The following is a 24,002-nucleotide window of genomic DNA, read 5'->3' as shown; positions in this document are numbered from 1 at the left end:
GTATTAAAAACATGTGTCATCAAATTACTCTCACGTACAAAGTGGAGCATATATGGCTCTGCAATTCGGATATGATCCTTGTAAACAAACACTTTCTGTTTGGCTCAGGCCACAGCAATGCCATTTCCTGTATAAGAAGGCCTACATTATATTAGGTATTAAAGTAGTGCAAATGAGCATTTTGACAGTTACAAACATCTGTTTTTTTTTGCATTGGAGAGCATTAAGATTCCATCTCATCCATCACAGTGGTCTTTTAAGGTCAAACGAATTAATCCGATGTACAAAGACCAGCTGTATGTAAACCATATATATGTTTTTTCTACACGAGATCACTTGGCTGATTATTGTTACAGACTGTTTTAATTTTAAAAAGATTGTGGCCGTTATTAAAACTGGTGTGAGGAACAACCTCCTTTTATATCCTCCAAAGTACGACAAAGGAACTGCTGATCGGGCGTTCCCCATCCATCTTATATGGTTGCTTTTTAAATATAAAATAAATGCATGGAAGCATGCTGTCAGTGTTTCTAAGTGTGTGCACATATTCAGAGATTTCATCAATATTTTTGTTTTTTTTTTCAAGTCTGCATCTTATCTTGTAGATTACACTGAACTTCATGCTCGTTCAAACAGAGGGGTTTGAGTATCTTGTTTTCTCTTTTTGTTTTTTCAAACTGTTCTGTATCTTTTTGATTTATTGTGAGACTGATAAGAAATTAACATCTGTTCTTCACTTTGCCTTTGGATCACATTTGGTGTTTTAATGGAACTGACTCAGGCCTGTACCATGTCTGGTCCAAAGAGCATACACCAACACCATAACTGTTGCAAGTTATACGCCCCAGGGAGGTTTGTTGACTCACAAAATGAAATATGACAGAAAGTAATGGTCTCAGGCTCCTATGACCATGGATGTGACTCATTTAGGTGCATATTGCTCACTGTAACATACACACCCCAGACGGGTGGCTTTTTGGGGTTGGAACATTTAAGAAGGATGATCTACTTGATTATCAAAAAATTTCAAGAATGGGTTTCTGTTGCTGCTATCCAGATCATATTAAAGCGCATGATGTAATGTGGTGGAAATCATGAGAGCTGTAGATAATAGAGGCAGAGCACTGGATGTAACTAAGGTTTCCAAAATTATATGAAGCATATAAGGTTCTAATTTATTAAAAAAAAAAAGATATAAAGCCCACTGAATATATTGTGTTTCTCCCTAGAATGATGTTATTGTGTTGGTTCTGTCCAGCTTGTCACATTTATGGCCCAGTTATGCTGTATCTTCATCGACAAACAATGACAACACATTACTTTCTTGGGAGGGGCCACATCAAGTCACCATGGTGGCTTGGTGCCCAGGCTCTGGAAACCAAGAACACTGACATTACAACGGCAGAACAAACAAAACAAGGACGGTCCATCAGTTGAAGAACATGCGCATTACAATTTTCCAATGTTTTTTGCAGTTTGTATTCCTGCGACCATTATAAATTGTTATTTTTTGATGTATACTCAGAGAGTCTGGATTAGGAACAGTCAGACCCTTAATATGAAACCACATTTTTTGAGGTGTTTTAGATAAATCATCTGTCTTAGATTATCTGTTTCTTATTATTTTATGCATCTGAAATAACAGCACACGTGTATTTTGGCCAAAAATGGATTTGCAGTTAAACTACTCAATGGATGTCTAAATCAAAATAATGGTTGCTACATCTAAAATGCCACATCTTTATTTACACCAAATGTTGAGAAGTTCTCTTTTTCCCTCACACTCGGCCTGACCGGGATCAAACCTTGAGACTTTACACTGGACAAAAAAAGAAGATTCACATTTTTAGTAGTGTAATAGTCGTGATAGTGATAGAATGTGGCCATCAGAGGAGGGAAAAAAGAAACACAAAGGAAAAAGTTCTTATTTACTGATTCATGTGTCTCTGTTACCACATCTTGGCAAGTCATAATTTTAGTATTACTAGAATCACCATCCATGAGGATTTCCTTTTTTATTTAGACCAAGCTCACAGATAAATGCCAAACATCTGCACAGGTCTCAATGGTTTGTTTAGGGTGTGTGTTTAGCAAGCTACCATAAGGTAACATATCGAGAGCAACTGATCAGTTCTGTTTTTAATTCTAAAACAGAAATCATTGATCATACAATGCTGACGCCCACGTGACAATCAGTGAATTGTACCGAGGCTGAAGTTCCGTTTGAAACAACTTTCGTATACTTTTGAAGGCGTTCCTTTAATTTTGCTGCAGTGTAAGTATCTAAGAAAGCAGACATATACATCAAAGTCCTCATCCATCCAACACTTGAGACTGTAAAATACTATGTGTCTGCTCATGAAGTATATTTCATGATATCATGCTCTTTAATTTCAATCCCTGACTAACCAGAATATTTATCACTTAATTCAGTTTGCTTTAGAAACGGTCTCTTTTCGCGCTCAAAAGGGAGTGTGGAGTATCTTAAATGCACAAAGGTGTCCTCTGGCGTCTCCAGTTATCCCTATCAACCCAAGCCCCTCTTCTTTCACCACTGTGCCTGCACTGTTCCCTGTTGCCGTGGCAACCCTATGGCCAGCCAAGCCCCCACCTTTGCTCTTTCTCTCTCTCTTTCTTTCTCCTTCTCTTTCTCGCTTTCTTTCTCCTTCTCTCTCTCTCTCTCTCTCTCTCTCTCTCTCTCTTTTGCTCACTCTTTGGGCACACAGTGACTTCTGTTCTCATCCCCAAGCAGCTGAAGGACTCACTAAGGTTTGCAAAGGAAAGGGTACGTACTTGTCCTTTTCTTCTGTCCCCTATGAGACACTTCTATGAACAGAAACAGAGAAATAATCCTGCTCAAAACCAAACAGAGTTGTACTGAAAAACTACACTGCGGATAACTTCTCTTTCCAGTCTATAAAGTGACACGAGATAAAAATCATGCAGCTTAGTACAACAGAATTTGGAGAAATTAATGCTCATTTCATTTTTATTGAGAGGAGGCACTGATCTATTTTGATGTCATTTCGAAAGCTAAGATTTCGGATGCATTCAAATTGTGTTGATTTACACAAATAAGTTTTCATAATGGCTCATATCTCAAAACTAAAAAGCACTGGTAAATAGGTGCATATTCATTGAAAATTATGCTACTACTTAAAACAAAGTTGCTGAGGTCATGTAAAATATATTCAAATTGGTAAAAAGGAGGACACGGTGATGAGTTTTACTCAGAGAATACTGTGTTTGTTGAGATACAGCACAAATGTCTGTGATTCAGAAGGATCCAGTTCCTAGTTGCCCATGCAGTGGTTAGAGAAATGCTGATAAGAACAGACGAGCAGATAACTATCACACATTTATGTCATTTAACTCAAAGTATTTGCGCCCAATCATGTCATTATGTTTTATTTAAATTCTTTCTGTACAAAATGCTAGCAGATATCAAATAACCTCAATTTCTGATTGCAGAAATTGCTTACTGTAGCTCCACAAGAGCAGGATGTCTCGATAAAAACAATTTTCGCTTGGCGTCAGCATAAAATGAAGTGCCTTTGTTACCTTCCCCAACCAAACCAAATGAAATCTGATCTTTTTACAATCAGAAGAAAACACCTCCACAAAGCTCAATGTAATATTGGTGTTCGGTGCCCTCCATAGCTACTAAGCTCTCACACACTACAGGCCTGAGTACTTGCTAGAACAACTCATGTGAATGGTGAAGCTCCAGCTCACAAGATGAACTGCAAGAACTCACAGATTATTCAAAGGAAAGCTAAGTTAATAAGAGAGAATTGCAAGAAGGGACAAAAAAAGGGCTTTTCTGAGATTTTCAGGGAGACAGATTCTCAGCTGAGTGGGCTTCAACAGTCAAGGCCCAATTTGAGATTGACCAGATTTTTAGCCAGATATGTCCGGATGTTGAGATCTCAAAAGGGCGTAAACTCATGAAAACCAACTGGTAATTGTTGTAGATAACTATGGAACACACATGCATAAGTGATGGGTAGGAAAAAATCTGTGTTGTTCTCTCCTGGCTTCTTATCATACTGCCATTTGGTAATACTACTGGTGCACGTCTGTCATTGTGCGGATGCACAGGACAGTGTTATCGATGCCTAAGACGTGTTCATAGTCAGTTTTAAACTTAAGAGCCAGCACGGTTGTAAGGCAGAGGTGTAGGTTAATTGCCTCCTGACTCCAGCTTCCCTCTCAATGCTTGCACTTAAGAGCACGATCAATCTTCTCCCCCTACTCTATTAATAAGCTGATTAAATGCTAAAGCAGAAGATTGACATAGTAATATTGAATCGGATGTCTTTAAGTAATCATTTGTCCAAATGAAAGGGAAAAGAGATGTGATTTAAGTAAAAAAAAAAATCAAATGAATGGTTCTGGCACGTCTAACCGTGATGTGAAAAAAGCTGGCAAGGACTACCTGTGGGAAAAGAGCAAGGGGGCGCTCGGAAATCCAATGTGAGCCATTTAGGAAAATGATCACCTCTGAGAAAAACAAGGCTTGAAAAATCTGCACAGATAGCTTCATCTAAATCCCCCAAAATAACTTTCTCAATCATCTTTATGCCAACTTATGCCCTTTTTCTCAAGATTTTAACTCCCTTCAACAAAAGCAAAACAGATGTACTGCTGATAAGTGCAGGGTTTCCTGTCTCACATCCCATTTCAAGATAATGTCCACACCCAACGGTGCAATATGTTGGGGCCGAGGGGCTCTTTCCCTGTTGTGTACCGAGTGATTTAATGAAGTGTCCAGAGAACAGTTACCATTTTGTCTCCTCAGCTGTATCTCATCAGGTATAATTTTCTGTTTTTTGCTTGTGAAGAACTTGTCCTCTGTGTAAATCCTGACTCCCTTCTGGTGAAACAAATTGCTCCATTCTTAACATTATCTTCCAGTTATGCATCTCTAGTGAAGGTCGTTTTGGATTTTAGAACAGGAAGCAGGTGCAGCATGAAATTCAGCCTGTGTGTTTGTTCAGGATTTATACACTTTTGAATGATTCAACATTGTTTATGTTTTTTCTTGTTTATTTTCTGTAATGCGGGCACTTTTGAAAAAAAAAAAAAAAAACTTATTTCGATCGTAAAACCACATTAACTCTTAAATGGTAGGGTACATTAGAGACTGAACTGAACGAAAAAGGAAGGGAAAGAGGGACCTGATGCTCAAAACACCACTTTGCTCACTTGGGCAGTTGAGGAGAAAAGGGACAAATAAGGAGTTTTCTTGGAGAGATCCCAGGCAGTGACCGCCCGGGGTGACAGACAGATAGATCTTCTGGAACAGCTTGTTTTGTTGACACTAGCAAGGAAAAGCACAGATCAAGTAACATAATAAGATTATTATTCAATCATAAATGCTAACAATGACTGGAACAAAAGCCTTATGTGAACAAGATAATCCAACCTCTCCTAACCCCTTTCCCCTACTTCAATCAGCTTGACAGATCTTTTACAATTACTGAGAACTCCCATGCTTCCTAAAGGATAGGTCCAAAGCGAGACATAACCCACACCTTATAAGGGATTTTGTGATCATTGCATAATACCCTCTCACTGGTAGCCCTCAGCTCAGAGATTGAGTTCTGCACCCTGATTGCTCCTCAAAACAAATGTAAAATGGCAAACATTACTGTATATTTTTGCATCAGTGATAAAGCTACTTGTTTTTTTCATTTGTCTTTTTTTTTTTTGCTGTTGTCAGTGAATTTAATGGAAAAAAAACAAGCTCTGTACAAGTTATTGCTTTGTGAAACAGAGCTCTGTTGCAGTGCAAAATAATCACATCAATAAAATCAGTATCAACTTGCTGCATTGAATTATTTGTACCTTCTCTTTCTTAAGTTAACAGCAACTCTTGTCATCTCAGTAACCATTTATTGAATGAACGAAAACACAGTTATGCATGCAATAATTGCTCTGCCCCCCCTGTACTCGCCAAACAGCAAGTTCAGTATTAAAATAATGTTTTAAGTTTTTTTCAGATGAGTAAACTGGAGAAGTGAACCAATTTAATGGTGGAGATAACAAATGATGAAGGAGTAATTATATTTAAATGGGTCATTTGGTTGACCTACTAGGTGAAACTACAACTTACATATCTTGCATGAGCATGTCCTACAGAGCTTCATTCCTGGAGATTTTGTAAATGTAGTCGATACCACACAGTCCTGCTGCTTGAAACACTCAAATGTGGATTTGTTCACTGCTGAAATTAGTCCCCAACAAATACTTGAAATATTTCCATTTGAATAATGTCAGCTGGAATCCACAGTGTCCTGCTGTATTGGAGATTCCCCTTCTTTAAATATGAATGAAAATATGCATGAGATTCTCCCTGTCCAGGAGCCTAGCAGACCTAGGCTGCATGGCACAGGGTTGGCGAAATAAATTTAATTTTAGGTAAAATACTTCATCCACAAAATGATTTGGGAAAATTGATTCCCAGACCAATCATCATTATACTCCACAAATCCAATTTTGGCTGGTATATCTATGTGCATGTAATACATACTTTGTGAGATATACATAGACATACTCTGTGATATGCAATATTAATGTTAATATTGCATAATTCCAATGACAAGGAGAGATCTGCATGACAAACACTGAATGGGTGAACTAGTTGACACATTTATGTGCCAACTAGTCAGACAGTTCTGTGCGGTTTCAGACTGCTGTCTCACCACCACAATGTCACTCAGACTGGAAAGCATCCAGCCAGCCAATTGATCTACTTGGGAACCAGTCATGCATAAGACTGATAAAGTAGTAAGAATATGCAGGAAATGGGGATAAGAGGCAGATGAAAGACTTTCCCTCAATGAGGAGTAATGTTGTCACTGATGTGGAGCACTTTACACAGCTCAGCACGATCACAGACAGGAAGCAAAAGGCAGACGAGACAAGATGAGGTTTCTATGTATGGGTACAGATTCTACAGGCAAGGGATTTCAAGGAAAGAAACTGCCTGTTCATAGTGTAGCGTTTGTGTGGACTTTGGCTCAATAAGAGCAAGTATTCCACATAGTCTGCAAAACATATGCCGTCCTGCTATGATGATGTATATTTTCATATCTATCTATTTGAAGATACAATTTTGAAAGATGCAGATGATATTGCCTATACTGATACAAAAGCAAAGAAGGTGATTCATATGAAAATAATGACTTTGCAATTCATTAGCTCCAACTGCAAATCCAGCCGTGACAAACTTTTCATATTCACGATTTGAGCTTTCTTATTAAAGCAATAAACATTTGCTTCTGTGAAATGCAAAAATATCTATTGTGTTTGATCAGGTATCATATTGTTCTGCCATGTGTTTACTTTGACAGATCAGCACTTTGCTGAAATACATTACTTACTCATGACAGACAATGTTTTTGACCCAAAAAGCGCATCCAAAATAATTAAAAAACTGAGTCACTGATTGGTTTAATTATTATTGAACCAAAAACAGGTGAATACGGTGGAACTGCAGCTACTTTGCAAATGATATTGTCAACCCATTTTCTGAAATACACAAAACCAAGGGGTTCGGGGGTGAAATTGTGATTTCAGCACAATAGAGAGATCTTACCTGAAGTGAGAAACTAATCTCAACTGCAGGGGACTTGTGGAAAACCAATTGTTAGTTTTGTTGGGCAATCCTGAAGTTTGTCCTATCAGAGGAATGTTGTTTAAGAATCGTTGCCCAAAATTTCTGAGAAGAAGTCTAAAGTCATTCATGGCCCAAGTATAAGCATTAGATCGCCAAAAAATGTGCTTATCGATGCAGGGTTGCAACATAGATAAGTAATTTTAGAGCAAAAATGTATGTTTGATGTGTCATATTTTCAGCACTTTCAGATTATTTTTGATTGTACTTTCAGAACAAATTTGGTTGACTCTCACACTTGAATATTCACTAAAACAACTTTTGAGTTGCATGTGAAAGATCATACACAATCAATCTTCCAGTTACTTTTAAATTAACCATGAAAACCTAGTAGTTCCCCACGCTGTGATTGGTTGTACATGATCTGTCAAGTCTTTTGCAAATGTCAGCTTAGCTAAATTGGGGCTGGTTAAATGTTAAAGGCATTAAATTCCCAAGAACCAATGGGAACTGTCAAGCAATGGCAGATGTCCATTCAGTGCACTGTAGGGGATGGCTGGTAACTGATTGTCTTATTGTAACAAATGCAATGTCAGGGGAAGTCGGAGGTGCACGTCCCCGATGCACCTCAATAGAGTATTGTGCAAGAAGAATGAACACACATATTCTGCATCTGTCTCACTAAACAGCAGGCATACACACCAACTAAGGGAAGCGGAAATGTTTCGAGATGTGACAAGGGGATTATTAAGGCAGTGGCTTGGTTCCCCATGATGTCAGCCCTCTGACGATTCTCATGTTGATGAGGTCAACTTCCTCCTGGCTAAATGGGAACACATTGAGGCTGTAGGCTGTTTGCTTTTGCAAACACTCTTTTGACTTTGAACCAAAGCTATAGAATATTTTTGCAAAAATACAGAGGTTTGGTAGCAGCGTAACATTCATTTTTTTAGAGGTACATGCAGTTTTAAAATTGCTGAAATGTCACTCATCACTCAATCACTCACTTTTTTTTCAGCCAAGGAGTGCTTAACCTCAAGGAAGAGCAATTATTGCCACCACTTCAGGACCAGCAGACAACCAATAGAGTTGCTTTTTCCCTACAGCTGTTGCCCTGCAACACCCAACCCCCTCCACACCCAGGAGAACATTTATAACACAAACCATCACCAGCCCCCAACACACACACACACACACACACACACACACACACACACACACACACACACACACACACACACACACACACACACACACACACACACACACACACACGCATACACATACACACACACACACACACACATATTCATTTCAAATGGACAGGCACACAAAGAAGACTCCTGCCTCTCTTATACTGGTATTAAACAAGCACACTGGTATTAAACGTGCAATTACTGTAAAACTGAGAGCAATCTTCGAACACAGTGGATCTACTATATCCAATTTAAATAATCAAATTAAACCATTTCCAACTAATCATTTGATAATTGTTTTTGTCCAAAAAGCAGAATGGTTTTCAGTATTTGACAGATAAACAGAAATATGCTCATCAATGGTGGCCAAATCACTTTATTAACTGTTCCCTCACATCTTCTCATCATTTTTTCCCAAGAGAGTGCAATGTCCTTTCTTGAACCTTGACGTCTGTCACTTAAAAATAGATTCATATTCTTTTTAGTCATGGAAACTGTTTGTGAAGGGAGGCGAGGGCTGGTAGGTGAGGCACATCAATGGCAGGATGAAGGTCATACATGTTTGACCTTCATGTGCCTATAAATATGTGTCTTGTTTTCTTTCTTCCTTTGGGAAAAATAGAGTCACTAATTATGATTGTGTGTTAAATTGATGGTGATCCCCTTGGGACACCTACCATGGTAGCTTGTTTGGATTTTGTTTATATTTGTTTCATGCATGCCTCAGGAAACCCTGCCACATACAGATACTTTAATCAATACACACAGGGCTGATATTACAAACACAGACAACAACAAAAAAATAGTTTTAAAGTGACAGTATATCCTGTGAAAATGTTGGAGTAGATAAACAAGTTTTATTTAATTGGTAAATAACAAGAATATTTACCGATTAAATAGAACTCATTGGTTTAGTTAATTCATAATATTTTTGAAGCATGTTTGCGGCACTAAAATTGAGAATAAGTATCTATTCTCATAAGACAATGATGGTTTTACCTTTCTGTTTGTGTTTGTCCAGCTTTGCGGAAACAGAGTTGCACAATATTATGGAATAGTTATTTGGAGCAACTATGTGTCCTTTGCTATTTTTGTCACAGCTTATGAGATTAGTCATGAAAAAATAATTCAACAAAGTTAAACAGTATTTAAAGCAGGCAGATACTGTCAGTATTCTGTCCATTTCATTTTCCACCCAACTCTTTGTAAAAGTAATTGTCAAAATGTTCAAATTCTTTGACAATAAAATACCCATGTCACTTGTTGTAAAGTTATAAATGCAGCCTCGGTGCAGCACAGGCCAGTGTCTCCCTGAGCTGGTCCAAAGCCCGGATAAATGCAAAGGGTTGTGTCAGGAGGGCATCTGGCTTATAACCTAAAAGGTACCAGTAAAAATCGGAATATTGTGGGTTGAAGAAGGAGAGGAGGGAGGCGTGTTCGGAAGCAGAGAGAGAAAAAGGAAAGGCAAGAGTCTGAGACTGAGAGTAGGAACTTTGAATATTGGGGTGATGACAGGGAAAGGTAGAGAGTTGTTTGATATGATGCAGGGAAGGAAGGTGGATATACAAGAGAGCAGGTGGAAAGGTAGTAAGGCTGGAAGCTTCGGAGCAGGTTATAAGTTGCACTATCATGGTACTGACAGGAAGAGAAATGAAATGGGAGTTATCTTGAAGAAGAAGGTTGTTAGGGATGTTCTGGAGGTGAAGAGAATGTCAGATAGACTTATGAGTCTGAAACTGAAAATGGAAGTAGTAATGCTCAATGTTATTAGTGGCTATGCACCACAGTTAGGGGAGAAGGAGAAGTTTTGGAATGACTTAAGTGAAGTGAAGCAGAATAGCATCTCCAGGGATGAGAGGGTGGTAATTGGTGCAGAATACTATGGACATGTTGGTGCAGGCAATGGAGGTGATGAAGAAGTGATGGACAGATTTGGTATCCAGGATAGGAACACAGAGGGACAGATGGTGGTTGACTTTGCAAAAAGGATGGAAATGGCTGTAGAGAACACTTTTTTCCAGAGAAGACAGGAACATAGGGTAACTTATAAGAGCGGAGGTGGGAGCATGCAGGTAGACTACATCTTGCACAGACAAAGTAACCTGAAAGACAGACATTGACAAAGACACAACCACTTCTCCCCCACATCGCCCCCCATCCCCCTGAATACTGACACAGACAATTCTCACCCTAACCTCAACTCCACACTCCTCACTCCTCACCTTGTACCAAAGAAAGGACATCCGAGTGTTGTCAATGACTACAGGCCGATGGCACTAACGTCACGTGTCATGAAGTCATGTACTCTAGCACCTAGAGACCGGCTATCTGCTTCCCTGGACCCTCTGCAGTTTGGGTACAGGCAGCATTTGGGTCTGGAGGATGCAATCATCTTCCTCACTCATGGGACCCTATCCCATCTGGAGGGTACAGAAAGCACTGTGAGCTGTGGCTGATGGGCAGCTCTTTCAGCCAATGGTTCATCCCACCCTGGTGCCCAACTGAACGCTTCAGACGCTCCTTTGTGTCCACGGCCATCAGAGTGTATTACAGCAGCCTGGATGACACACAGCTCTGACCGGCCGGAAGTGCATCCGTACAAGCACAACCTCACTACCTCACCCATTCACGTGTCATGCCCTCACTCTGTTGGTCTCAGCCCACTCTCATCCTGGCTATTTTTGTTTATCTATTTTATTCTTGTCATTGCTATTGTCATTCTGTCTATGTTGTCATTTAGTTTTGGGTGTCTATTTTCACCCTTAATTTTTTTTTCTTTAATTTTGTTCATTCTTATCCTTGATGTTGTTGCTGTTGTTGTTCTCTCTGTTGTCAATTTATTTGTGGATGTCTTTAGCTTTTTCTAATTGCCTTCTGTCTATTTATTTTTTATTTTATATTCAGTAAATCATATTTAGGAGTATATACCATGTACCTGGTACTATGCGATAGAAAAATATCAGCCAGAATGAAAGGAAAGTTGTGTAAGACAGTGGTTAGACCAGCGAATGGTTTCGGCCATGCTGTATGGTTTGGAGACAGCAACATTGAAGAAATGACAGAGGCAGAGTTGGAGGTCGCAGAGATGAAGATGCTGAGGTTCTCTTTGGGAGTGAAGAGGACGGATAGGATCAGGAAAGAGTCTATCAGAAGGACAGTACAAGTTAGATGTTTTGGAGAGAAGGTCAGAGAAGGCAGACTGAGATGGTTGGGTTATGTAGTGAGGAGAGATAGTGAATATATTGGTAGATGGATGCTGGAATTGGAGCTGCCAGGCAGGAGGTCTCGAGGAAGACCAAAGAGAAGATTTATGGATGTGGTTAGAGAGGACATAAAGTTAGTTGATGTGAGAAATGAGGATACAGTAAATAGGGTTAGATGGAAAAAGATGATTTGATGTGGTGACCCCTGAAAAGTAAAGCTGAAAAGAAGAGGACTTGTGGTAAAGTTACAAAACTGTTGAGTAGACCCAGATGCCTGCTAGTTGATGATGCTGAATAAAAGTTACTGGAAACACAGAAAAAGAAAACAAAAAGATGCCACCTGTGTCAGACTGCAGTCTTGCTTGTCAACAAATCATGAACATGATTGTTTGATAATGGCAGCTGGAGAGCAATGAATAATGTCATTATTTCCCTCAGTGTGTAATGAGTAAAATAATGTGATTGCTGAGAGGGTAATTGCCACCGCATTATTTCCTCTGAAAGTCATTCATGAAACTCTTCATCAGCACAATGAAATTAACATAGATTCTGACACAACCAGACAGTAGAAACTGGGTAGGTGCATTCACATACATCAGACAAAGTGCAAAAATGACCATAGATTAACTGTTTGAAATGACAAGAACTGTGAATGTGATGCTTCGTCTGCTTTGGCTGTCAGACCAGTGGCTGAGAAGATCTCTTCCCTGAAGTATGACAGGGTTGCATTACTTTTCGAGGAAACAATTGATTCGGATCCAGCCATCTAGAACAGTAATTCAATTCACATGCATTGTTTCGTTTTGTTTGTCTCCAATAAAGCCATTTTTGCAGCTTAAATTTCATGTAATTGTCCAGGAAACCTGATCCCTTCAGAATTGTATTTAAACCCCAAATTTTACAGAAGGGAAAAGGAGGTCTGTGCGGAAATCTTCAATAAACCAAAGGATCCTGTTTCATTTTTACTGTCATGGGTAAAAAATGTCATTACTGTGGATTTCCTATATTTATTTGCTACAAGGTTTGTTACACCATTATTTTGGTTGAAGAGGATTTTTAAGATTTGATCAACTTTGTTTTACTTTTACAACAGATTATAAACTACTTTGAAATCTATCAACCAAAGTGTTCTTTTTGTCAATCCTGGGTTATTCTTCAAGCAACTAACAACCCAAACATGTTTGAAGGGTTTTTTGAAAGTATCGTAATTGCTTCATTTCAAAGTTATGTACATGTCTTTCAAAATGCAAGCAGGTTTGTCTTTTTAAAGCAAGGACTTCCATGGTAAAATTTGTGTACATCAGACCAAAATGAGACTTGAGAATATATGACCTGCTAAATATATTTGCATGGCAATGAATATGTAACCGCGGGCTCTGGAAAACTGAGCATTGGTCCGAGACTTCGAGGACCGTCGCTGAGGTGGCTAATATTTATTCAGCTTTTCCAAACCTTTTCAAGAAAACGCTGATCCATGTGTAGAGAAATGCATTTTCTTTTGTTTGTGAAGCAGCGTAATTGTGCCCATTGAGGCGCCTGCCGCTCCCACACTATCAATAGACAATACGAAGCAAGAAACAGATGCTGCTTCTGCTGTACAATAGCCTCTGACAACATGGAATTACAGCCTCTGGAAGTGAAAGGTGGCTTTTTATTTCTGTGTTCCTCGAAACAGCCAAAAGGAAAAAGGGTGGGAATGGACATACAGCATATAAAGCAGTGACTCTCATACAAGGATGCTGCAATAGCGGCAATTAGCCGAATCTATAGCATCTGGATTGGTGTGTCACCCCTGAGTCTCTTGTCAATTTAAAAGCAAAAGAGAGAGAAAAGGGAGAGATAACCAAAATGATTCATATAGCAACAGAACCTTTATCTTTGGATTAAAAAAAAAAAACACACAACCCGTGAAGGGCTTGCATTACAGTGTGTGGAGTTGTGTGTTCATGCATGTGGGTTCACTGAGCAGCTGTGAGGCAGACTGCAGGTGAAAGATGAGTCAAGTCCTCGAGGGGGAGACATCAATCATTGATGGACTGACACATCTGAGAAAAAAGATAGGGAGACAGAAGGAGAGCCAGGAAAGGGTAAGGAACAAACGCAGTCTTACAATGCTGAGTTGTGACCCTGTTGAGAGAGAAGAGCATCATCGGTGACCATCTCAGCCAGGCCCATCCCTGCACATATAATCCAGCAACCCCAGAGGGGAAAAAAAGACATGATTCAACACATAACATATTTTCTGACAGTAAACAAGGTAATTTCCTGAAACACTTAGTATATCCTGCTCTTCTGCCAATCATTCTCTCAGGTGTTTGCATAAGATTTAAAGATGCGTATTTGGAGATAGTTTTGATGTTGTTCTTAAAGTGAATAGGAGGAATGGTATGAGGAGCATTTTGTTATGCCCAGGCTTACTTGTTATTTGTATTTAATTTGCACCATCATTACATGAAGGTCACAAATACTATAACGGTCTGCTTAATAGAAATGATTTAATATTACATGCCAGAGCAGTAATATTACAGAATGCTGATGTTATACTGCCTTTGACTATGGTTACAAATGTCAACAGTGGGAAAAATGAAATACTTGACATATCTGAAACATTGATATCCCAAACAAAATCTCAAATGAAGTACATACCGGTACATAAAATATATGTGCTTGTAAAACAGCAGTTTGTAGAGAGACATTATACACAGTATTTTTTTGTGAGTTGCTGATCACCAGAAGGCAGACATAAGAACAGGAAAAAATGTCTCACACTTGCACTCCATAAGCCTGTCTTTTATTTAGATCGTGTTTCAGTACTCAGGTATTTTTGAAAACCAACCATCAAAGGGGAAAACAACGGCTGCAGCACAACAAAGTCCACATCCTACATATACACTTACTTTTGGTTAGACATTCACATTGTAGATATTTGGGCCAAATCATGACATAATAATAATTTCAGTGGCGTGAATCACAGCCAATCAGATCATTTCAAACAAAATGGTGAGAAATACCACCTATTATATGTAGAAAATTCTAAGTTAAATTCTCCCCAAAAACCCTAAACATGCATACTATTTCTGAGACTACAGCATGTGATACTAAGAGGTTTTGCTAAGCACACAGCATTATTACAGGATAGCAAATATGAAATATTCATTTATATATTAAGGCCCGCCATGTAGTTGTCAGTGTCAAACTACTTAAGATCAGAAATGACATTGACCCATCTTTGAAAGAAGACATGAGTAATAGCTCATTACTGCCTGCAATTAAGTCGGGATCAACAAAAGTGCAATGTCTTCTGCTTGTCTTTAATGAAGACAATTGGTCTTTCATTGTAAATTTGACTCTGCGGTCGCAGAATGTGCTGAGGCATCATCTCTGGCGCCTCTATTGACCCAAAAGATCTTGGATAACCTTTGACAAAGGAGATGATGGAACTATCACACAGGAATGGGTGATATCAGAGGGCAGTGTCGAGCTTTATGGTTAATGGCGATGGTTAATGAGCATTTTGCTGATGTGAATGAAGAAGATGAAAGTCTGTCCAGTTCTTGTTTGAATTTGTCTTGCCGTGTGGACTATTTTAACTTTTTGCGTGGGCAGCTGAGTTATCCATTCCAAAACTTAATTTCAGCAAAAAGAAATACAATAAAATTCAGATATTCAGATATTCACAGTAACTGATCAAGTCAGTAAAAATTATCTTTGCTATTTGATGAACAGCAAGGGGGTTTTATTGCCATCTAACTAAAGCTTTTTTAAACAATTTGTAAAGGTTCAGTCTAACTCCTCATCTATCTTTCTCAATCATCTGCCAAAAAAAAGGGAAAGCAACAAAACCTCAACCAGCTTTTTCATTTTGTGTAACTTTTAAATGGTTTTGGAATATAATATCCGGTCTGGCTGTGATTACCATGATTGCCTCACTGTATTTTGATCAAGAATTTTGATCGAAACGTTGTCAGGGCTTCAGCCTGGTCTCTTTTGATATTTATTCGCCCCTGTTACCATGACATCTTAATTACCAACTTAATGAACTTTCAACTGATATCTGGATTTATTTTTGCTTCATAAATCAGTTACCTGTTGTTCTTAGAGGCATTAATCTTTAAAATGCGTTTTAAGATGTGTTTAATTATTTGCAACATTTACATCAAATATATCCAGAAATGTTACTTACAGAAAGAAAGGTGGCAGAAATCCTCATTATATGTGTTAAAAGGTATGTCAAATAGCAATTCGTAAATAAATATGAAATCCAACTAAACAGTTACTATTCCATGATATAGAGTCACTCAAGGTATCGGCAGCTTTTCTGCTGAGTCAACAGTCATCACAACTGATTTTTTTCCCGGAAAAAACTTTAACAATAATTCTGTCATGGGAACGGGAAACCACATTGCAACCCTGGTGGACATAAAATTATATCCATATAACAATACATCTAAACCCATACTAAAGGCTACCAGAAATCTTCAGGATATCATCTCATGTTAGCTCTCTGAACAATCTCTATTTCTTCACTCTCTTGCCAAAAGCTCAACCTTCATGTCAGGGGTGATGTTGAACCTATTTGAATTGTCTTAGAAAAACTTTTTCAATCATGGTTACAGTTGGTAGATTTCCAGCCTTCAGGGAGTGTGTATCAAATGCAGGCAGCACTGGCTTGCTGCTTACCTCAGGCTATAAAATGTGCTCTTTTTCAAGGAGTTGCTTCTAGGGGCACATCTTACATCTTCTCACAATGGCAAGGTTTGCATCAAAGCTTCACAGTGAATCTGGCAGGATACCCACAGCCCGAATAGGTTCAGTTTTTCACTAAAGTGAATAAAATTACAAGCAGCCCTTTGCCCTCATGAAGCAGGAAGCCAAGGGGTTTAGGGATATATAGTTTTTTTTGATGGATGTAGCTGGAAATTAGCCCAAAACACAATCACTTATTAATAATGAATCACCTTCTGAGATCCATGTCACATCACAGTATTTTGAAATGTATACTTAATTGACGCCAGTAGGTCAGCAGTTTCCATCATTGCAGGGATGGATAACCATTCATGATAATATAAAGCTATGAAGAAAACAATTAGACAAAAGCAACATTTGCCAATATATGTGCATCTCCAACCAAATATACCCATTATTTTTAATTATATTATAAAAACAAACATGACATTGTGTCTCAGGATACTTTTTAAAAGGTTGAGATCATATAAAAAACTGAAAATTATTTATACTATTCAAAGTGAAAACTGTCATGGGAGTTGTTACTATTCTTAAAGGCAGAGATCAACAAGTTTCTCTGTGGTCTCATTCAATACAAACTCAGCAGTTAAGGTCACCATGGAAACTTCTGACTACAGCTGAACCATCCCAGCAAACCCAGATCAGATGACTAATCTGTTTTTAACCTGTTTAAACACAATTTTCAAATTTACACGAGCTGCAATAATTTGAGTAATTTCCTTTCCTCAGATAATATACACTTCTCACACTGAGGGATTCACATGAGTTCCATATATAAGACCCCATTTATTTTCCTATTTAAGTCTGGTTTTTCATAGTTTCACTTTCTTACACTGATTTCTCTGGAAACTCGGATCTCAACACTTCAAATATACTGGTTGAATGTACTTATATCCCATAATTCAAGAGACAGGACTGCTAATGTTACAGGACAAGCCCTTGACACTGAAGCCCAAGGTTTTACCCTTATGGACGTAAAGATGTCCCTACTATCTCTTGACTGTCGTTTGACACTCATTGTACATGTAATCCTGAACACATCTAACTGAAGTCCTATATCCTGCAATAAACTCCAGAGTTTGGTCCACTGCTGTCTGACAGCATGTCATGTAGGAGAGGGAGTAACCTGGGTTAATATTGGGCGCTCATCATGGGGCAAGAATGACCCCAGCTATATTAAACCTTGCACTTCAGTGGGATTCTTCAGACACTCTGGCTGTGCTCTGGCATATGCTCTACTGGCATACATCACATGTTTCTCTTAAATCCCTGTGTGTCGTTTTCCAGCCAGGAGTGTGTGTGCATTCTTTTACGCCAGAAAACATAAAAATTCTATGTTTAAAAATGAGCATCAACTTTGATGCAAGGCCCTACACACAAACACACACACAGCTGTTCAAGAACTAGAAGGTATGCACCCTGTTATAAGTGCTTCATGACAACACAGAATATTTCTTTGAAAAAAGGGTTGTATGCAATAGCTTGTTCACTCTCCTGGGATCTGTTTTGAATTTGAGCATGAACTTCAGTTGCCCCAACACACCCTGCCTGTACATCTCTGGAAAGCACTGAAAGCCCTAAGCGAGCTGTCAGAGGAGGAATGAGGTAATACTGTTACACCCCTACAAAAACAGGCTGTCAAGTCAATCAGACAACAGAATACTGCACTGCTGTAGAAGAATAGCAAAAACACTGCAGCCCTCCGATGAAATCTGCTGGACTATCAGATTGAGCCAGACTGTTTCACTATGATGCCCACACTAATTTGCATAATTAGTCATAGTCAGGGAGTTTGATAAGCGTTGACTCAGGTGAGATAGGTCAAGTTAGCACAAATTGACCATATAACCAAAGCAATGGATAAGAACAAGTTGAAATAATTTCTGCATTAATCCCTATTGAAAAAATTAACTGGAATTCATTGTTTCAACTGTCGAATCAATATAAGTGAGCTCTTCCTCTGAGGTAATAGATCATTGTGACGAAAAGCTTCCAGTTTAAAAGAATGTGCCCAAAAACTTCCAAGATTCTTATTATTCTGTGTCATAAACTTGCTCTCTGTACCTCATTACACGACTGGCTTGCAGATGACATCACCACCTGCACTGCGTGGTTTTGGAAGAAAATTATACTTGATCACACAACATGCCTCAGCCTGAGCACGTAGCAAACTCTCATTCTCTTGGGTGTATTCTGTCTTTGAGAGAATGTCTGTTTTCAGTTAATCATTATGCAACATGTTTCTAATCCCGAGATACAAACTGTAAACCGTGGAGTCACTGCACTCTGGATATATTTTGCAAACACGAGGCTTCTTCCATGAAGTGATGCATGTTTCACTGAATAAAGAAAAAAAAGATTTACTGGCAGATGAGACAAACATGAATCTCATTTTATTGTGTTTGCTTGTGTGTGAGAGGCAGTAAGGGGGTGCAGTAAACAGTGGACAGTCCAAAATTATGCAGCAGATGGTAATCAAAGTCTAGACGAGCAGGGCAGAGAGGAAGTGGGCGAGGAGGGAGATAGGCCTCGCTGTTAAATCAGCCGCCACCCACAGGAACAACATTTTAAGGCTGTATTCAAAGCACAGATCTGTGCATTGTGAAAAGCCATCATGGCAGTGCATCATGATGAACCAACATTACCACACTTGAATACTAATTCATTTTCATACCTGTTGGCTTGGTATTTCACATATCACTGGAACAGCTCTTTTGCAGCACATGAACGCAAAAAATAAAGGCTGGGGATGTGATAAATTGACAAGTTGGAATTTAACATGTTTTAACAGGTTCCTAGACACACCCTTATTGTCATAGGACGCCACTCTGCTTTGTGGAAAACAAGGGACCCCACTCTGCTGATGGCTGATGTTACATCATCATCATCAATAAGAGCATCTTAATTTAAGACCGATGACCCACAAACTAGATATTTGTCTAGATGGGAGCACATTTGTATGACTGCTTTTGAATACCAACGGGCAATTTTGTCATTAACACTGCGTGGCCTAATAGAACAGCCAGAGTGGAAAATGCTGGTACACTAAAGCTTGCAGAGAGGAACACTCCTAGTACAAACCTTATTTTCCTCCCGTTTTGACTAATGTAACAACCCTGCAATAATGCATTATGTAATGACAACACATTATGTAATGCCTTGACAAAATACAGATTATCCTACTCCGCCTCATCACATACAAAGCCCTAAATAATAATGGCTATATATCCGAGAAAAAAAAAACATCCTTCATCAACATTCCCCTTCTTGCCATCTCATCAGCTGCCAACCTGGCCAGACCACACTATGGGCCATATACACCTTGGCGCACTGAATATTTTTCCATGTGGCCTAACACTTAGGAACTCTTTTCTTCTCACATATCAGATACACTATATGGGCAAAAGTATTCGCTCACCTGCCTTGACTCACATATGAACTTAAGTGACATCCTATTCCTCATCCATACGATTCAATATGACGTTGGTCCACCATTTGAAACTTTAACAGCTTCAACTCTTCTGGGAAGGCTGTCCACAAGGTTCAGGAGTGTGTTTATGGAAATTTTTGACCATTCTTCCAGAAGCGCATTTGTGAGGTCACACACTTATGTTGGACGAAAAGCCTGGCTCTCAGTCTCCGCTCTGATTCATCCCCAAGGTGTTCTATCGGGTTGAGATCAAGACTCTTTGCAGGCCAGTCAAGTTCTTTCACACCAGACTCTGTCATCCATGTCTTTATGGACCTTGCTTGCAGTCATGTTGGAAAAGGAAAGGGCCAACTCCAAACTGTTCCCATAAAGTTGGGAGCATAGAATTGTCCAAATTGTCTTGGTATGCTGAAGCTTTCAGAGTTCCTTTCACTGGAACTAAGGGGCCAAGCCCAGCTCCTGAAAAACAAACCCACACCATAATCCCCCCTCCACCAAACTTCACACTCGGCACAATGCAGTCAGACAAGTACCGTTCTCCTGGCAACCGCCAAACCCAGACTCGTCCATCAGATTGCCAAATAGAGAAGCGTCATTTGTCACTCCAGAGAATGCTCCACTTCTCTTGAGTCCAGTGGCAGCGTGCTTTACACCACTGCGTCCAACGCTTTGCATTGAACTTGGTGATATGTGGCTTGGATGCAGTTGCTCAGCCATGGAAACCCATTTTATGAAGCTCTCTGTGAACTCTTCTTGAGCTTGTCTGAAGGCCACATGAAGATTGGAGGTCTGTAGTGACTGACTGTGCAGTAAGTTGGCAACCTCTTTGCACTATCGGCCTCAGCATCCGCTGACCCTGCTCCGTCAGTTTACATGTCCTACCACTTCATGGATGAGTTGCTGTCGTTCCCAAACAGTTACATGTTCTTATAATACAGCTGGCAGTTGACTGTGGAATATTTAGGAATGAAACGCCATGACTGGATTTGTTGCAAAAGTGGCATCCTATCACAGTTCCATGCCGGAATTCACTGAGCTGCTGAGAGCGACCAATTCTTTCACAAATGTTTGTATAAAAAGTCTGCAAGCCTAGGTGCTTGATTTTATACGCCTGTGGCCATGGAAGTGTTTGGAACACCTGATTCTGATTATTTGGGTGGGTGAGCGAATATTTTTGGCCATATAGTGGATATATATAATCTACTCGAGTGATACAACTTCATTATAAATTATCAATATCCTTTAGTATAAACAGCTACAACAAAATGCTGAAGGGAAATTTTTGCCTGTCGTCAACAGACTTAATTATTGATGCCAAGTGACCAGCAAATTGAAAGAAAATGAGATAGGGCAGGCAGAAAGGGAAGATTGATAACATATTGCCTTTTAATGTTTATTACATAATGAGACAGGAAAATCTGGAGGTCATTCAAATTTCATTTTATATCATTTTGTAAAGTTATTACATTATGCTGAGTTACACCCCTGGCAGGACTCTTCTTGTGGTCAAGAATGTAACGTCGCAATGCCGAATCTGTTGTCCTCCCACTTGACTTTACAATCCTACTCATCAGATAAAGAGTCAGAGATGGTCTGACATCTAGAATTATTGATCTCCAATAGGAGATGACCTCTACAACTATCAGATCAAAATTGTTGAGAGGAAGCTGTTACTACTTTGACGATGCTTTAACATTTTTTGATCCTAATCCTTGCAAGCGGTCTTTCACATTCCATCTCATCTTAAGCATAAAAGCTTGTTTATAAAATGTAAATAAAATTTAATTTCAGTTGGTCTTTTTACATTTTACATTCAATCACCTTCCTTCAAACTCCAACAATTGTTTGCCTCCTTGTTATTGCAACTCAACTTTTAACTGTTACATTTACGACACATGCAAATGTGACCTTTCAATTGTTCAAAAAAGTATTAATGCATTCTTGTAACTTCGAACCCATTGCCACTTAAGTAGTATGCACCTGTTGCTTAGTGTGAACAATTTCTTACTTATTGCACTAAGGTTTGTACTTATACAAGTACATATATATAAAAATAATAATTTTGAATGTTTGAACTTACTTATTGTGCGTGTTGGCCTTGGTTTAGCTGTGCATTTTTGAGGGCAAAGAAAAACAAGAGGGAAATTCAAGAACGCATGCTCAGATTTGACTATGCAAGCTGATTCCGTTACTGCTGTCTGCTCTGGTCACATCTGGTTATCATTGTCTCATCTGCGCCTGACTGAAAGAACAGCCGAAAGATGTTACTGTACAAAGTAGGCCTTTTTCATTACAATCACGTTGACACTGTTTTCAACTGGGATGACTTTTGCAAGGCACAGCAGAAATGTTTTGATTTTTTTTCTTCTTGACAATAAGTAGTAAATTAATAATATTATCATGATTTGGGGTAAGTAGAATAGAACATCCACAAACCCCTTGAAATTGTGACAAGGTGACATGTTTAAATGCTGTCATGGAGGACCATCCTGCCCCTTCCTAGACTGTTCACATCAGGTGCACAAATGCAGTTATTTCCATCATATTAGTAGATAATTAATAGGTAAATCTGATTTGTACAAACATAAATCATTTGGACACGTAAAGACACAGTTAAAGCGCCTTTAGATATGTTCAACGGAGTGTTTCTGCCCTCTAGTGTTAGATTTGGCAACTTGCCCCTTTACATATTTTGTAATTATCATTGCACAACTGCAAGTCCAAAAGTCATGGACTGTGAGAAACAAATCAATTTGACTTGTCCGAGCATGCAGTATATAAAGGGGGTTGTAATGAAGACAAAATGAATATGTGTTGTTCTGTTCTTATTCCACCAGCTGTACTTTCTCTCTATTCCAATGATTTTCAAACACGTTAAAACACAAATATACCGCAGGATGAACGGTTTAATTACTGAACTGTGCAGAAGGCATGTTCCCCAAAGCTAATGGGTTTTTGGCATGCTTGATTGTGCACTTTTATGTGCTTCCAAATTTTAAAAACAAGGAGCTCTGTTCAGCACATGGCTCCTTATTAAACACACTGTTGCTTCACAACCAGAGTCGATTTTCCAAAAAGTTGGAAAATCACAAAAAGTTCTTACAGTGGAAGTGGAGCAGTTTCTCAACCTCTGCATTGTTTTTAGCATCAGACGCAAATTTACGATCCACCATCCTTCCAACAGAAACTCATTTGCACACAATTAAAGGGGTTAACAGTTCATGCCTGTCGTCTTGTGGAAAAGTTGTAATTTTAACATAAGAATTCTGAATGGTTCTCTCTGCAAACAAAAACATATTTAACAATTTTATTTTTCGATGGTTGACACCTTGCAGTGACTTTTTTGTGCTTTCTGATATACACTGTTTTCATTTCTTTGCACTGTTTACATCTTACATCTGGGCACATCTAATAAATGTGCTTATTATTTATTCTGTTTTTTTTTTTTTTTTTTTGCTACCTATCTGACTTCATTGTTGAATGCAAAATGAGCATTTCATTTACAGGTAAACATGTTTCCATGCTGTATATATGACAATCTATAATTTGAATCTTGAATCATATTGTGTAACATAACAGTGTTGGTGTCACAGTTTTCAAATGCAACAAAGGATTATTTTTCAAAACTCAAATAAAATGTTCTTGCATTAACTATTGACCAGCCACACGCGACAATAAGAATAACCATCATCATGGTCTCTCATTAAAACATCATATAAATATGCAATTTTTTTTTGTCTTGCTGAAAAGGGATTTGCTGGACTTAATATGCCTTGTTTTCTGACAGTGACCCCAAGGCATTGTGT

This window comes from Fistularia commersonii, chromosome 27, assembly GCF_037954325.1.
Source record: "Fistularia commersonii isolate RoL2024-O1a breed Wild chromosome 27, RoL_Fcom_v1.0, whole genome shotgun sequence".
Taxonomy (NCBI): Eukaryota; Metazoa; Chordata; class Actinopteri; order Syngnathiformes; family Fistulariidae; genus Fistularia; species Fistularia commersonii.
The sequence above is the reverse complement of the archived record's forward strand: the minus strand, read 5'-3'. Positions refer to the sequence as shown.